The sequence below is a fragment of the Zonotrichia albicollis genome, chromosome 6, assembly GCF_047830755.1.
Source record: "Zonotrichia albicollis isolate bZonAlb1 chromosome 6, bZonAlb1.hap1, whole genome shotgun sequence".
Classification (NCBI taxonomy): Eukaryota; Metazoa; Chordata; class Aves; order Passeriformes; family Passerellidae; genus Zonotrichia; species Zonotrichia albicollis.
In genome coordinates this window covers 240,164-256,255 of record NC_133824.1, presented here as the reverse complement: position 1 = coordinate 256,255, position 16,092 = coordinate 240,164, and the positions used below count along the sequence as shown (strand labels likewise).

General features: G+C 48.6%; 2 long non-coding RNA genes across 2 annotated transcripts in view; both read left to right on the top strand.

The window, feature by feature from the left end:
- The first annotated feature begins 7,052 nt into the window (after window positions 1-7,052).
- LOC141729314 (uncharacterized) overlaps window positions 7,053-16,092 on the top strand; it is a 78,610-nt gene continuing 69,570 nt past the window's right edge. Inside the window, exons 1-2 of the long non-coding RNA XR_012580664.1 lie at window positions 7,053-7,553; window positions 7,664-7,765. This is a non-coding gene — a long non-coding RNA (uncharacterized LOC141729314). The remainder of the gene's footprint in view (window positions 7,554-7,663; window positions 7,766-16,092) is intronic.
- On the top strand, window positions 12,233-14,516 carry LOC141729315 (uncharacterized). The gene is made up of 3 exons (XR_012580667.1): window positions 12,233-13,264; window positions 13,793-13,857; window positions 14,476-14,516. It is a non-coding gene; the product is annotated as an uncharacterized LOC141729315 (long non-coding RNA).

Genomic DNA, 16,092 nt, shown 5'->3' with positions numbered 1-16,092 from the left:
TCGTAAAAGCGGCCGTAAAGCGCGACTGTCGTAAAACTGCCGTAAAGCGCGACTGTCGTAAAAGCAGCCGTAAAGCGCGACTGTCGTAAATGGGGCCGTAAAGCGCGACTGTCGTAAAAGCGGCCGTAAAGCGCGACTGTCGTAAAAGGGGCCGTAAAGCGCGACTGTCGTAAAAGCGGCCGTAAAGCGCGACTGTCGTAAAACTGCCGTAAAGCGCGACTGTCGTAAAAGGGGCCGTAAAGCGCGACTGTCGTAAAAGGGACCGTAAAGCGCGACTGTCGTAAAAGCGGCCGTAAAGCGCGACTGTCGTAAAAGCGGCCGTAAAGCGCGACTGTCGTAAAACTGCCGTAAAGCGCGACTGTCGTAAAAGCGGCCGTAAAGCGCGACTGTCGTAAAAGGGGCCGTAAAGCGCGACTGTCGTAAAACTGCCGTAAAGCGCGACTGTCGTAAAAGCGGCCGTAAAGCGCGACTGTCGTAAAAGCGGCCGTAAAGCGCGACTGTCGTAAAACTGCCGTAAAGCGCGACTGTCGTAAAAGCGGCCGTAAAGCGCGACTGTCGTAAAAGGGACCGTAAAGCGCGACTGTCGTAAAAGGGGCCGTAAAGCGCGACTGTCGTAAAACTGCCGTAAAGCGCGACTGTCGTAAAAGCGGCCGTAAAGCGCGACTGTCGTAAAACTGCCGTAAAGCGCGACTGTCGTAAAAGCGGCCGTAAAGCGCGACTGTCGTAAAAGCGGCCGTAAAGCGCGACTGTCGTAAAAGGGGCCGTAAAGCGCGACTGTCGTAAAAGCGGCCGTAAAGCGCGACTGTCGTAAAACTGCCGTAAAGCGCGACTGTCGTAAAAGGGGCCGTAAAGCGCGACTGTCGTAAAACTGCCGTAAAGCGCGACTGTCGTAAAAGGGGCCGTAAAGCGCGACTGTCGTAAAACTGCCGTAAAGCGCGACTGTCGTAAAAGCGGCCGTAAAGCGCGACTGTCGTAAAAGCGGCCGTAAAGCGCGACTGTCGTAAAAGGGGCCGTAAAGCGCGACTGTCGTAAAAGCGGCCGTAAAGCGCGACTGTCGTAAAAGCGGCCGTAAAGCGCGACTGTCGTGAAAGGGGCCGTAAAGCGCGACTGTCGTAAAAGCGGCCGTAAAGCGCGACTGTCGTAAAAGGGACCGTAAAGCGCGACTGTCGTAAAAGGGGCCGTAAAGCGCGACTGTCGTAAAACTGCCGTAAAGCGCGACTGTCGTAAAAGCGGCCGTAAAGCGCGACTGTCGTAAAAGCGGCCGTAAAGCGCGACTGTCGTAAAACTGCCGTAAAGCGCGACTGTCGTAAAAGCGGCCGTAAAGCGCGACTGTCGTAAAAGCGGCCGTAAAGCGCGACTGTCGTAAAAGGGGCCGTAAAGCGCGACTGTCGTAAAACTGCCGTAAAGCGCGACTGTCGTAAAAGCGGCCGTAAAGCGCGACTGTCGTAAAACGGACCGTAAAGCGCGACTGTCGTAAAAGCGGCCGTAAAGCGCGACTGTCGTAAAAGGGGCCGTAAAGCGCGACTGTCGTAAAACTGCCGTAAAGCGCGACTGTCGTAAAAGCGGCCGTAAAGCGCGACTGTCGTAAAAGCGGCCGTAAAGCGCGACTGTCGTAAAAGGGGCCGTAAAGCGCGACTGTCGTAAAAGCGGCCGTAAAGCGCGACTGTCGTAAAAGGGGCCGTAAAGCGCGACTGTCGTAAAACTGCCGTAAAGCGCGACTGTCGTAAAAGCGGCCGTAAAGCGCGACTGTCGTAAAACGGACCGTAAAGCGCGACTGTCGTAAAAGGGGCCGTAAAGCGCGACTGTCGTAAAACTGCCGTAAAGCGCGACTGTCGTAAAACTGCCGTAAAGCGCGACTGTCGTAAAAGCGGCCGTAAAGCGCGACTGTCGTAAAAGCGGCCGTAAAGCGCGACTGTCGTAAAACTGCCGTAAAGCGCGACTGTCGTAAAAGGGGCCGTAAAGCGCGACTGTCGTAAAAGCGGCCGTAAAGCGCGACTGTCGTAAAAGGGGCCGTAAAGCACGACTGTCGTAAAAGCGGCCGTAAAACGCGACTGTCGTAAAAGGGGCAGTAAAGCGCGATCGTCGTAAAACTGCCGTAAAGCGCGACTGTCGTAAAAGCGGCCGTCTCCGGCCCTCCCGCCCCTGGGCGCTGCCCCCCATCTACGGGCCCTCTCCTGCGGTCGCCGCCCCGCCTTTAGCTGCCCGTCCCCGCGGCACCGCCCCCAGACACCGCCCCCCGTCGCCAGGCTGTCGCGGCCAGAGGCCGCCGCTGCGCCCCAGAAGCCCCTCCCCGCGACGCCGCTGTCCGCACGCGAACCGGAGCAGCATTCCGGCCACCGGGAACTCGTAGAAAGCGCAAAAATTCCGGCAGAAATCGAGGAAAAAATCCGGTCATGGCGGCCGCCATATTGCCGGAAGTGACGTCATTCGGTTGGGCGCCGCCATCTTGTCCCCATACCACGTGCTCGGCTGGGCATCGCCATCTTACCGAAAACCGCGTGTCAGCATGGGCGCCGCCATTTTCCTGGAAGCAACGTGCTGGCACGGGCGCGGCCATCTTGCCGGAAACCACGTGCCGGCATGGGCGCGGCCATTTTGCCGGAAACTACCCCAGGGCGCGGCCATTTTACGGGACACCACGTGACATCGTGGGCGCAGCCATCTTGCTAAAAGTCACGTGACCATCGCCATCTTAGAAAACAATCACGTGACAACGTGGGGGCCGCCATCTTGGATAAGGCTTTGTTTTAATCGGTAATTTTAAAAATTAGGGTTAATTTTAAGGGGTAATTATAAGGGTTACGGTTCATTTTAAGATTAATTGGGGTTCGGGGTGGGGTTGAGGCCTCGGGGTGGGGCTCGGGGTGGGGTTCAGGCCTCGGGGTGGGGCCCGGGGTGGGGTTGAGCCCTCGGGTGAGGTTGGGGGCGGGGTAAGGGCTAGGGTTAGGGTCAGGGTTAGGGTTAGGGTCAGGGTCATGCCGCTTCCTCCACCACCGGGTCTATACACAGCACCACAGCGGGCAAAAACTGCAGCACCTTGCATGCATCCTTCCGCGTCTCTCCCTCTGCCAGAACTTGAGGAGCCGGGCACGGCTGCATCACCGAGAGATCCCTCCGCAGTGCGTAACCCTGCACAACCGATACCTGATATCCCTAAAAAATCATAAGAAGCAAATATGACTGCAGGGAAAACAAGCTGGAGAGAACAAAAGGTGGTATTGTTATCCTTACCCTCTGTTAGAAACATCCACTGTGCTTTGATGTGGTAGCTGCCAGGGGCTTGTCAGCTCTTTGTAGGCAGGTGTGGGTGTTCACTTGTAGGTTTTTTCTCTGGACAAGTCAATTCAAACTTTGCTAAGCTTATATTTGCAGATTACTCTCTAGCACAGTCCAGCATGACATTTTTGAATGTTGTAAAAATACCATGTTACTTTGAAATTGCTAACGATGAGAAGCCTTAGGGAAAAATACGATTTCAGGGTTGGAAGATGTGAGAAGAATTTTGTGGGGATGTGAGACTGAAATAAAGTGCACTTGAAGCTGGACTGGCACGCTGGCAGATCCCCTATTAAAGAGTAGTGCTTAAATTAGCCTGGGGGTTGCCCATTGTTTCTGTAGAAATCAATGTTTCCTGGTCTTCAGAAGTAAGCTGCTTTGAAAAGCTGGAAGGTGCAGTATAGTGACAATCCCCGTGCTTTGGATTAAAAGCAGATTTCAGAAGGGTGATAGGCTTTTGTCTTTTCCTAGACGTCGATGTAATCCTATCGAGGAGTTTTTAATTCTGTGTTGCCATGTCATCCCTCAGAGCCCTGTCGTACTAATCATCATACAGATACAAAACAAAAAATCAGACCCTGTCCCAGCCACTTAGAGCCCAGAACACGATTTCCTCGGGCTGCCATTTGTGTGCCATCGGTACTCACCGCGGAAGCGAGCCGGGGATGTTGCAGCTGTTGGGAACAAACCGCTTCTCGTCACACAGAAATGGAATTCGGACGACGCCTCGGCCAGCCCCTCTCTGCCGTCGTCTCCTGAATCTGCAGCAGAGCAGTTCCAGTCCGTCCGGGTACGTGTAATCCAGCTCCTGATGATCTGAGCACACGGAGCAGCGCTCAGCTGCCGTGGGGGGCTCAGGGAAGGCAGAGTGTGCATTGTCATCTTCCTGAACCTACAGACAAATCAAAGTGAGAAGCCACAGGGTGGAAATCACTCGCATATATGCTAAATAAAACTTGCAGATTTATTTAAGAATTGTTTCTGCTTGTTCTTTTTTGTGCTTCTGTGCTTAGAAAACATCCCTACAAAATCAGTTCAGTTCATCAGTTGAACCTTTGTTTGCAGACCCTCACTGAGCAGAATTTGTTGCAGACTCAGTGCACGCTGCGCTGGAGTGTGAGGAGCTCAGTGCACTGCCGGGAGTGTGAGGAGCTCATGTGTGCTACTTTTTGCTTTAGGACGCTCTAAGGTATTTATTCCTTTTGGGATACATGATGAGAATTCCCAAGAGAGGTAGTTAAAAGGTATGACATCAGGAAAAAGCCTGTGTGGTTGGAATGTTGTTGCTGTCAAAAGTTAATTCTTTCTTAGCCAGTAGTTAGCTTTTTGCTTTATTTTTGTGGTAGCAGTATTTTATTGTTTAAAAAATTGCTTCAAAATAACTTCGGTGGCTGGCCATCGGTACCTTGTTCAGATTTGCCTATTTGCTTGTAGCTAAAAAGTTCACATCTTGTTTATCATTCTATTTTAGAAACTGCTGCCCAGCCAACTAATAACTGAACATCTATCTGTCTGGGACACGGGGAGAGGATTTAGGTAATGTCTTTGTTTCCAGAAAAAAGTTCCTGTATAGTTTCTAAATAGAGGAGAGGGGGGTGAAGACTCGGGGCTCTGATGACATTGGGGCACCCCAAGGTCCCCAGGAGAGGAAGCCCCACTGGGGTGCAGGAGTAGGTGTGTTCTCATGTAATATAGAATAAATTACAAATATAAACATGAAAATTGTAATCATGAAAATATTTTTTTAAATAGCTAAATAAAGCAGGTTTTTTTTATTTGTCAATAGGCAGGGTTTTGATTGTAAAAATTATAAATACAAACAATATAAATGTAGAAATCTAAGTACAGGAATATATCATAAATAAATACAGATATATATATAAAGTTTAAAAACAAGAAAAAATTAGTTGTAGCAGTAGATATGACACATAATATAAATAATAATTTAAATACATTTCTAGAACTTTACATATATTATATATAATTATTAATACACTGCATCAAAAGAAACTATAAATATAAATGGGAATATAACTATACTAAGTATAAAAATATTTCAATCTCGTTTAAAAGAAGGTTGTTTTTTGTATTTATTTGGTTAGAGACGGGGTTTTTATTTGGAATAATAGAAGTATTATAGAAGTATAAATCTAAATATAGAAATAAACAATCTATAGAGAAAGATATTTGTAAAAACACGATCGAACGACGCCTCCTTCGGCCGAATGGAACGAGCTCAGCCGAAGCAAGGCGAGACCGGCCGAACCTGACGGCCTCGAGCGAACCGAGGCCAGGCTTGCGAGGCTGCCTGAACGGAGCCGAGCTCAGCCGAACCGAGCCCGCTGCTCTCGTGCGCGCTAATTAGCGCGAGTGCGGTCACCGCCTAATGAGCCCCTGTGCCGCCCCGCGCTCCCGGTCGTGTCCGTGCGATGGGCAGGCCGCCCGCGGGACGCGGCAGCAGGAGAGCCCCGAGCCGGGCGCGTTTAACGTGAGGCGGCGCCGCTTGCCCGCCCTCAGGGAGCCGAGCCGAGCTGAGCCGAGGCGCGCCGAGCGCACAGAGCGGCTCCGAGTTCGGCCGAAGCGAGCCGAGCCGCGCCGAGCGCACAGAGCCGCTCCGAGTTCGGCCGACGCGCGCTGAGCGCACGGATTGGCTCCGAGTTCGGCCGAAGCGAGCCGAGCCGCGCCCAGCGCACAGAGCGGCTCCGAGTTCGGCCGAATAAAGCCGAGCCGCGCCGAGCGCACAGAGCCGCCCCGAGTTCGGACGAAGCGAGCCGAGCCGCGCCGAGCGCACAGAGCGGCTCCGAGTTCGGCCGAATGAAGCGAGCCGAACGCACGGATTGGCTCCGAGTTCGGCCGAAGGGAGCCGAACGCACTGATTGGCTCCGAGTTCGGCAGAAGCGAGCCGAGCCGAGCCGAGCGAACAGAGCTGCTCCGAGTTCGACCGAAGCGAGCCGAGCCGCGCCGAGCGCACAGAGCGGCTCCGAGGTCGGCCGAAGCGAGCCGAACGCACCGAGCGGCAACTAGTTCGGCCGATGCGAGCCGAGCCGCGCCTAGCGCACAGAGCGGCTCCGAGTTCGGCTGAATGAAGCCGAGCCGCGCCGAACGCACGGATGGGCTCCAAGTTCGGCCGACGCGAGCCGAGGCGCGCCGCGCCGAGCGTAGAGAGCGGCTCCGAGTTCCGCTGAATGAAGCCGAGCCGCGCCGAGCGTACAGAGCGGCTCCGAGGCGCGCCGAGCGCACAGCGCGGCTCCGAGTTCGGCCGAATGAAGCGAGCCGAACGCACGGATTGGCTCCGAGTTCGGCCGAACCGAGCCGAACGCACGGATTGGCGCCGAGTTCGGCCGAAACGAGCCGAGCCGAGCCGAGCGCACAGAGAAGCCCCGAGTTCGACCGAAGCGAGCCGAGCCGCGCCGAACGCACGGATTGGCTCCGAGTTCGGCCGAATGAAGCCGAGCCGCGCCGAGCGCACAGAGCGGCTCCGAGTTCGGCCGAATAAAGCCGAGCCGCGCCGAAGAGGCGCATCCAGCCGAATGCAGCCGACAATAGCCGAGTTTAGCCGATTGCAGCCCAATTTAGCCGAGCTCTTAAATTATTCTACAGCCCTTTGACTTTTGTCCTGACTTTTTTTCAGATGCACCTCCTCAGGTGACTGCAGCAGTTCCTTAGGTTCCATCTTCTCAAAGGGTACAAGGCTCAAGAATTCGTCTTCCAGAGAGTTATCTCAAGTCCTGGCTTGTATTGTATCTGCCTCTGTTGGCTTATGTTGTATGTACCTCTATTGTGTGTACCTATGCTGGCTTATACTGTACGTACTTATACTGTATGTACCTGTGTTGGTTTATACTATATGTACTTACATTGGATGTACCTATATTGGTTTATATTGTGTGTACCTGTGTTGGTTTATACTGTATGTAAGTGTGTCACCTTATATTGTGTGTACTTACGCTCTGTTTACACTTGCACTGTTTACCTCAGCCTATATTGTGTGTACTTATATTGTACCACTTACGATCAGAGCTGCCCTGCCCTGGCACGCAGTCACAGTTAGGTAGAACAGTTACAGAAATTTTACTCTTTATCTGTCTTTTGTGGGATTTTGGGTAGAAAGTTTATGGGTCCAGAGTGGGAACAAGTCCTAGCTGTCAGATAGCCACTCGTTGACCCTTCCTGTTGTCTCACAGGTCCCCGAGGCTGCTGATTTCCCCAGGATCTGCCATTTACTTCAAGGAGCAGCAGCCAGAAGATGTGTCACAGCACGTTCTTCAGCGTCTCAGGTAAGGGCTGCAGTGAGCGTGTAAGTGGCAAGAGTGTGTCAGTGTGTGTGAGAGCACGTGGCTGTGTCTGTCTGTGTCTGCTCGTCTCTGCATGTCTCTGCTTCTCCCAGGGTCGGCGGGAGCACCCGGATTCGCGCTTGGATACGTCCAAGCATCGCTTAAAGGAGGTGCCGAGGGACGAACCTTTGTGCCGAGGAGCAGCAGCCGAACAGGTGAGCCCGTGTGCGTTTGGAGAGGGGAATTTTGTCCTTCCCCTTTGCAATTTCATCTTGCCAGTCCCTCCCCGCTTCCCCAGGAGCAGAAATGGAGCTTATGAGGACGAAAGGGATTAAGGAGGAGGAAGCAGCTCCTCTTCTTTTATTGTCTGCGTTTGAACTGAGGGGATCCCTCTTCACTTGTGGTTTTAAGGGCGTTGATTGCAGGAAAAGCTGCCTTTTCCAGGCTGTTGGGGGTATCCCGGGGGTGACAGGGAATCCCTGCGTTCTATTTGAAGGGGAATGGGAAAAGTATTCTTGTGGTGTTATGGGTTTGGTTTGAAGGCAGCCACCCCATTTTCATCACCCTAGGGTTGAAATGGAGGGGGCAGCCGCGGTGTCCCTCCTTTTCAAGGGTTTGAATGGAGGTGGAAATGGCCCTTTGCCATCAGTCGAAGGCTTTCATTTGAGGAGGGCCCCTTCTTTTGTGCTCTCGTAGGGGACGAACGTGAAGGGGAGAGGACACTTCTTTGCCCTTGTTGAAGGGAGGCGAGCCCCGCCTGCGGCGTCAGTTTCGGGCTTCGGTTGCGGGAAGCTGCAGCTGTGGCAGCGTTTGCAGGGCTGCAATGGGGCCGTGCCGCTGCATGGGAGGGCGCTTGTGGTGGCCGCGGCCCGGGCCGGAACGTTGCCGCTCGGGAGCGGCGCTGGCACGGCCCGGGCAGCTGCCGGGGCGCACGGGGGATTTGGCGCGGCCGGGCCGGCCAAGGGCGGCGGTGGCGGAGCCGCGCCGGTGCGAGCCGAGGGAGCCGCGCCGGGCCGGCCAAGGGCGGCAGAGGCGGCGCGGGCGCTGCTGCGGCGGCCCGGGCGGTGCCGGCCGCTCCGGGCGCGGGGCTCGGGCGCCGCCGCCACCCCCGGGCCCGGTGCCGGCCCCGCCGGGCAGGGGCAGCGGGCGCGGCTCTCCGGGCCGGCGCCGGCCCCGCGTGCCGGAGGAGCCGCCGGAGGAGCCGGTCTCCTGGCGGGAGCCGCGCTCCGTCCGGGGCCGGCAGCGAGCGCGGGCTTCGGCTGCTCGCAGTGCTGGGGCGGTGCCGCGGTTCGGAGGCGCTTTTTCGGCATTGATTGCATCGCTGTGTTCGGTTTGCAGCGGGGGTACGCTAAGGGCTACGGGGTTCTTCCTGAGTGCTGCGGTTCTCGGTGCCGGTGGGGATGATAAAGGTTCGTTTCGGATTGGGTTTCGTAGTCGGATATGTTTTTTTTGCCGGGGTATTATGTTTAGAAAGGCGCGCAATGGTTTTTACGGGTCGTAGCGCGAAGCAGCGGTTCGGATTTTAATTCTGTTGAGGTGGCTTTTATTGGCGTGAGCGGGTAGTGTTTGTTTCGATGGGCTTTTGAGGTAGCGTCGTGTCGTTCATAGCAGCGGGTTTTTAATCTCGAGAATTGCATGTGTGTTTATCGTCTTCCAGGGCTTTTATTTATTTGGTTGGTTTGATTGTAGTGTATGTTTTATGGCTGCGGGTAATTTGGGAGACATTGTTTATGGTTACGTTTGTCTTTAGGCTTTGTGTTTGTTTCTAGGTGTTATTTTTATTTTGATAGCTTGAGGCACTATGGGTTTATTCAGTTGGGAATAATATTTTTGTTGCAGATTTAGGCTTATTTGGTTTTTGGGATTATTCTTGTTGGTGGTTTCTTCATTTTCTTTTTTGTTGTTGTTGTTGTCTTTTAATGTCTTTGAGTATTGTTCCTCAGGGGCATTTTGGGAACATGGGTATTTATATGGTGGGTTTTTAAATTGTTTTTTACTAGGGTAGTTAATTTCTTAGTTTTTAGCGGTTGAGATGTTTTCCATTTTGTTAATTAGTTCAGTTTTTAAAGTTAGTTTTACGGAGGATTGTTTATTCTTTGAGTTAGCGTAGAGGTAGAATTTTGTCGGTTTTTTTTTTTTTTTTAGTAACGTTCAGGGTGAGTGGCACTGTCTGGAGGTTAGAAGATTGGTTTGACTTTTTTTTAGTACCTTTTGTAATTTGCTGTGTGTGTTTCTATAGGGTTTTCTTTTCTTTTGGTTCCATTTTTCGGTCGTGATGAGAATTGTTATTGACAAGAGTGTTCTTTGTTTTTTCTCTGACGCTTGTTTGGCTGTTGGAGGTGTCTCGATGTTTTTGGAAGATATTGGTGGGAATTTGATGCTGTTTGTTCTGTCATTTCATTTAGGAATTGGATTTTAAATATACAATTATAACTCTCACTATATTGAAACAAAAGAAATAGATGTGTAGAAATGGGAATGAGCCAACGTTATTTTTATATATTCGGTCAATTTTTAAAATTTAACATGGAACATAAGTCATTATATGTTGCAATTAGTTATTCTATTTTTTAATAGAGCATCGTGTATGTATACAGATATATGAATAGAGAATATAAATGGAAACACAAGCCAAACAAAAATGCAAATATAGAAATGTATTGCAACTATATGCAGATATATAAAAAATTAGTAATAAATTCCGTCCCCCGCCTCTATGGTTTCAAGATAGCGGAGACAATTTCCGGTCCTCCCAGCTGCCGTCTCTATGGTTTCAACGTGCCAGAAGGGTATATCCGGTCGTCCCGTCCCTTCTCTCTATGGTTTCAAGGTGGCGGAGACAATTTCCGGTCCTCCCAGCTGCCGTCTCTATGGTTTCAACGTGCCAGAAGGGTTTACCCGGTCGTCCCGTCCTTTCTCTCTATGGTTTCAAGATGGCGGAGACAATTTCCGGTCCTCCCAGCTGCCGTCTCTATGGTTTCAACGTGCCAGAAGGGTTTATCCGGTCGTTTTTATTTGGTTAGAGGCAAGAGTTTTATTTTAAATAATAGAAGTGTTATAGAAATGTGAATCTTAATATAGAAATAGATAATAAATATATAAAGGGAGATTGCTAAACTATGACTACAAATTGAACTATAATTATAGGTAAGTAATATGAAGAGTTGTAGTATAGAATAGAAATAACATGATACGGCAATATGAATTATAAATGGGAATATAAATATAAAAATAGGTAAGTATAGTTTAAAAGAAAGGGAATTTTTTGGCTTTTATTTAAGTAGAGGCAGGGGTTTTATTTTAAATAGGTGTTACAGCAGTAAAAATCTTGACGCAGAAATATGTAATCAATGTATAAAAATATGTATAAAAATATATAACTGCTCGCATCAGATGTAATGTAGAATATAAATTTATTTACAAATTGAGATTGATAAAGATAAATGTATAAGTAAGCAATATACATTAATGTACATTATAAATGCAAATAGGAATATAAAAATCAGACATAAGGATAAAACCTATTTAAATATTGTTTGAAAGAAAGGGTTGGGGTTTTTTTTATTCTTACTGGGTTAGAGGCAGGGTTTTTATTTTAAATGATATGAATGTAGATATTATTGGTATATATTTCTCAATATTGAGATATACAATCAAGATATAAATATAGATATAAACACAAAATATAAGTAAATAGAGATAATAGGAAGAGATGTAATGGAGAATACAAATAACAGCATACGTAAGTATACATTTTAAATGTAAATGTGAATATGGACCTGAAAAACAGAATTTTAAAAAATATTGAAATACAGTTGAGAAGAAAGGGTTTTCTTTTTGGCTTTAACGTGGGTGGAGGCAGGGGTTTTATTTTAAATAATGGAAGTGCTACAGAAGTAAAAATCCTCACACAGAAAGATATAATAAATATATAAAGATCTGAATAAAAATACGAAAAAAAAATAGAAGTAATAGGAAGAGTTGTAACAGAGAATATAAATTTATAAATAAATCGGAAAATAGAAATGCAAAATCGAACACACATCAGTATAGAATTTAAATATAAATGTGGATCTAAATTTGAAAAATATTATTAAAAAAAAAAATGAAATACAGTTGAAATGAAAGGGGTTTGTATTTGGCATGTATGGGTGGACGCAGGGGTTTTATTTTGAATCCTGCAAGTGTTAGAGAAGTAAAAATCCTAAGAGAAATGTATACTTCCAATGTAAAAATAGGTATATTTCGAGCGGGGCCGAATTGTTCGGAAGAGGCGAAGAGCCGAGTGTTGCCGAAAAGAGGCGACTTGAGCCGAAGAGCCGAGTGTGGCCGAACAGAGGCGACTTGAGCCGAAGAGCCGAGTGTAGCCGAAAACAGCCGAGTTTACCCGAAGAGCCGATGATAGCCGACTGGAATCGATAGCCCGGGGTAGCCGACACTGGCCGCATTTAGACAATGCGCCGAATGTGACCGAGTTTCGTCCAAGCGTGCCGAGTTCGGCCGTAGAGCCGAACTGAAACGAGTTTAGACCAAGAGCCGAAGCAAGCCGAATTGAGCCGAGTTTCTTGAAACAGAACCGAAGGACGCCGCAGCGCTCTCCCTGCAGGTCTCCGGGGCACACGGCAGGGGGCGCTGTATAAAGTAAGTATAAAATATCAACTATCTATAAGAAGGAATAAAAGCTCTATGTCATGTGCAGCAGTAGAAAATTTCAGGCTCCCAGGGAGTAAATAGTTTTCTTTACATCATTTTCGTTTTGCAGGTTTGTTTTACTGCCAGGTAGCCTGAAAGTTTCTACTGCTGCTTTTTTATTCTTAAGCTAGAAAGGAAAACCAAGATCAGAAAGAGAAGAAAAGGAAAGGAAAAGGGAAGGAAAGGAAAGGAATCAGGAGCACCAGAGGGAAGGGAAGGGGTGAAAAGCAGAGTGAAAAAAGAAAAAAGAGTTGGAGTGAAAAAGAGAGGGCATTCGGGAGGAGCGTTGCTGCCTCAGGTCCTTCCCCGCCCAGGGGCGAAGGACCCGTTTGATGCCCGGGAGGGACTGCAGCTCCCGGTGGCGGAGGACGGAGCAGTGGCTGTCAGCCCGAGACTACAACTCCCGGCAGGCCGTGCTGCCGGCGAGGCGTGTGACGCAACGGCTGGCGCGGCACCGGAGTGGCTGGCGTGCCAGGCGGCCGCGCGGGGCTGTGCGCGGGCAGCTCCCGGGCCCAGTCTCGCGCGGGACGGCGCTGCGGCGGCGACGCCGGAGGGGCGAAGCCTCCGTCTGGCCGCCCGCACGGAGCTGAGCAGCGCGGAAGGAGCGTCGGCCCGGTTCTTCGGCCTTACTCAGCGGTAGCGATGGCGGAGGGCGAGGCGGTGCTTTGCTGCCGCGGGCCGGGAGCTGCAGGAGCCGCCCCGGGCGAGCGGCGCCGGGCGCTCCCGCGGTCCCGGTGGGGCGGCTGCCCTCAGGCTGGCGGAGGCGCAGCAGCCCCCGAGCTGCAGCCGTCTCCCTCGGGCTGCTGCCGGTGCTGCGGCGGAGGCGGCTCCGCCGCGTGTTGGGCGTTGCGAGCAGAGAGCGCTGCGATATCGCCGGAATGACTGGGCTGCTGCCTGCGCTAGTGCTCGAGGCTCTTTCTGCCATGCAAACGGATGGAGCGGCGCTGAGCGGTAAAGCCAGAGATGGCCGGGAGAATGCCCAGCGCAGGGAGCAGGCGGGCTGTATCCTTCCGATGGCACAGGTGCGATCTGCAAACTCATCCCCTTCTGCCCCTGCCCTCCCCAGCCCCAGGGAAAGTGCTTTCCAGCATTGTCGGGCTTCTGAAAGACAAAACTTGTGATTTGACACTAGCATCCAGAAAAGCTTTCTGTCTAGATTAGCAAATGCCTGAATTGTTCTTGGTTACATCCCATGACCGGTTTTAGGCAGTGACTTTATAGTGCTTTTAGGATTTTCTTGTACCAAGGTGAGAAAATAGGCAGGTCTGATAGTGGTTTCACTTTTTTTCTACTTCACGTTCCATGAGATTCTTTTATCCAAGCACTTGTTTTAAAATTGTACTGTAGGCGTTTATGGTTCACTTTTTTTTTCTTTGCAGCACCCGTGACTTTTTTTTTTTTCTCTAAATCGGGAGTAAATATAGCTGAGTAAAATGACCTTGGTTTTCTTCTTTCTTTTTCAACTGAGTTGTTTTTATTAAAAATCCTATTTGAATATGTAGAAAAAGGGGGTATGTCCTGTAATATATCCTAGCTTTTCTTGTTTACAGGGTACTCAGAAAATATGTCTCCCTTAGAGTCCCACAGAAACGTTCTCAGTGCGATCTCTGTCAAGGTATGCATTTACAAATAAGTGATCCCTTTAGATATTTGACTGTGTACCTTTTCCTGTAATTCAGAGCTTGCGTTCCGTGGCTTTTATGATAAACCTATAAAACATGTAAAAATGGTTTTGCACGTCTTAATCGTTGCAGGCAGCACTAAGTGGATTTAGAGCCTGTTCTTGACCAGACAAAGGGAAAAAGTGTGACTTTGATGCTGAACTTGTCATTTTTCATTGGACTTGTCTTTAGTTATTTAGGAATAGAGAGAACTAGAAAAAGAGAGAAATAGAATTGGTTATTGAGCACTCCTCAAATGCTCACCGTGATTCAGTGCAGAGCCGAAGTGAAGGGTGATGGAACAGAGCTCTGTGCTTTAGAAGGAAATAAATTTAAACCTGACCTCCACACAGTGTCTCACTAACTTCTATTGTTTTAAAATACAAAATACGTTTAGGAAGTGTTGGAAGTTAGTATTTTGGGAAAGAAATGGCAGTTCCACAGAACATTGCATTTAACAGAGGCTCTCAGAACGATTCATGTTGTAACTGCTGTCACTGCAATCGGTTGGTGGTTCAGCCTTGAAATGTGCACTTGCCCTTCTATAAAGCACTGTTTTGTTTGCCTTTCAGTGCTATGAGTCTTGATAAATTGGAGAAGAGCCCAAGAGAAGTTTTTCATCCCTTGATATAAAAGGTAGGAAGTGACTTTTTTTGGTTTGGTTCTTTTTCTTTATTATTTTCTGGAAATAAAAGTAATTAAGTATAGGTACGACTGGTTTGTTTCTTCCAGTAGCAGGTGATAATAATAGTAGTAGTAATAGTAAAAATAATAATAGAAATAATAATAATAATAGTAACGTAATACTACTGAAACTGTCTTTATCCATTGAACTGGCCATTTCAAATCAAAACTTGTAAACACAAATCAAACCATCATCCTTGTAGAATCTTTCACAGCAGTGGGCTAAAGATCCTGGTTTTGTTGACAGGATTTATCGGTTCTGGAAGAACAAGAGGGAAGTACAAGCCTGACTACTTCTAGCTCACAGACCCGTCCAGTGAATACAGCTTTGTATTTTGATGGGCTTGTGATGACTTTGAAATCGATTCCTCATTACAGTAAAAAAAAAAAAAAATGTTTTTTTGAACGTGACAGCAGAAATAACTTTCAGTACCAACTTAATAATAATAGATCACCAATTTAAGTTAAAAATTCATGCTATACTATCAGAATTTAAAGGTAAAATATTATGTATTAGGTGATGGTATAAAGTGTATGTTCTAATGTGTAGGATGTATGCAAAGATAGATACATACCTGAAAGTCCTTAGAGGAAACAAATTTTTATGTCTGCTGTTTGACTGTTTATCATACAATATTTGGTTTTATTTCCCAGGGATCGGTGAATTTTAACTTTAGAGTCCTCTGTGCTAAGGATGCTCGGCTTACAGATGATGAAATGTTCAGTAATGGTGAGTTTTTCACCTTCTCTTTAGTTGCTATGCTGATCTGAATAAGAAAAAAACAAAAGCAAGAGAAAAAAAATGGATGGTTTATTATTTTTTTACGCTGTATGTTTGTTTCCTCAGTATTTGCTGCAGCTCTGCTTACCCAAACTTTGGGTTCCTTCTGTCCCACTGGGAGTCGCCCGATTTGGTTGCATCTGGTGAAACTCACCCTGAGACCTTGGAGAACCAGCTCAAACTACGTGAGAGCCATTTGCAGTTCTCTCCAGACACCTGGAGAATGGGTGATGCTTCTGAGGATCTGGCAAATGTGCTTCTATCAAAACTCAGTCTGTGAAATTTCTGGGGAAAACCCTTCTGTGTACCGAAGGGTTCAAACTCTGGTGAGGATCCAGTTATCAGGTGCTCACCTGCATGGTTCCAGCTCTTAAAGCGAACACTTGTACTCTTGCCCTGTAGTTTATATCTATCGTATTTTTGTTATTTTGCAAGATTTTACGGCTTTGCAAAATATTGTGCATTTGACTCTTTGGAACCTGTCAGATCGTTCTTTGGTGCAGCACCACCTCATGGGACACTTGGCTGCTGTCCTGAAGGGGTTGGTCGTAAATCCTGGAGGGTTTATAAGTCTTCTGTCCCCAGGGAGCTATCGTGCTTTGTTTGCTTTTGTTCTGTTTGTTAGGCGCTGCTTCTCACTGGAAGTATGAATTTCAAACTACCCTGTTCTTTTTTTAACTGTTTTCCTGGTTCTCTCCCTACGGCAGGGAAAGACTCTCGTGTC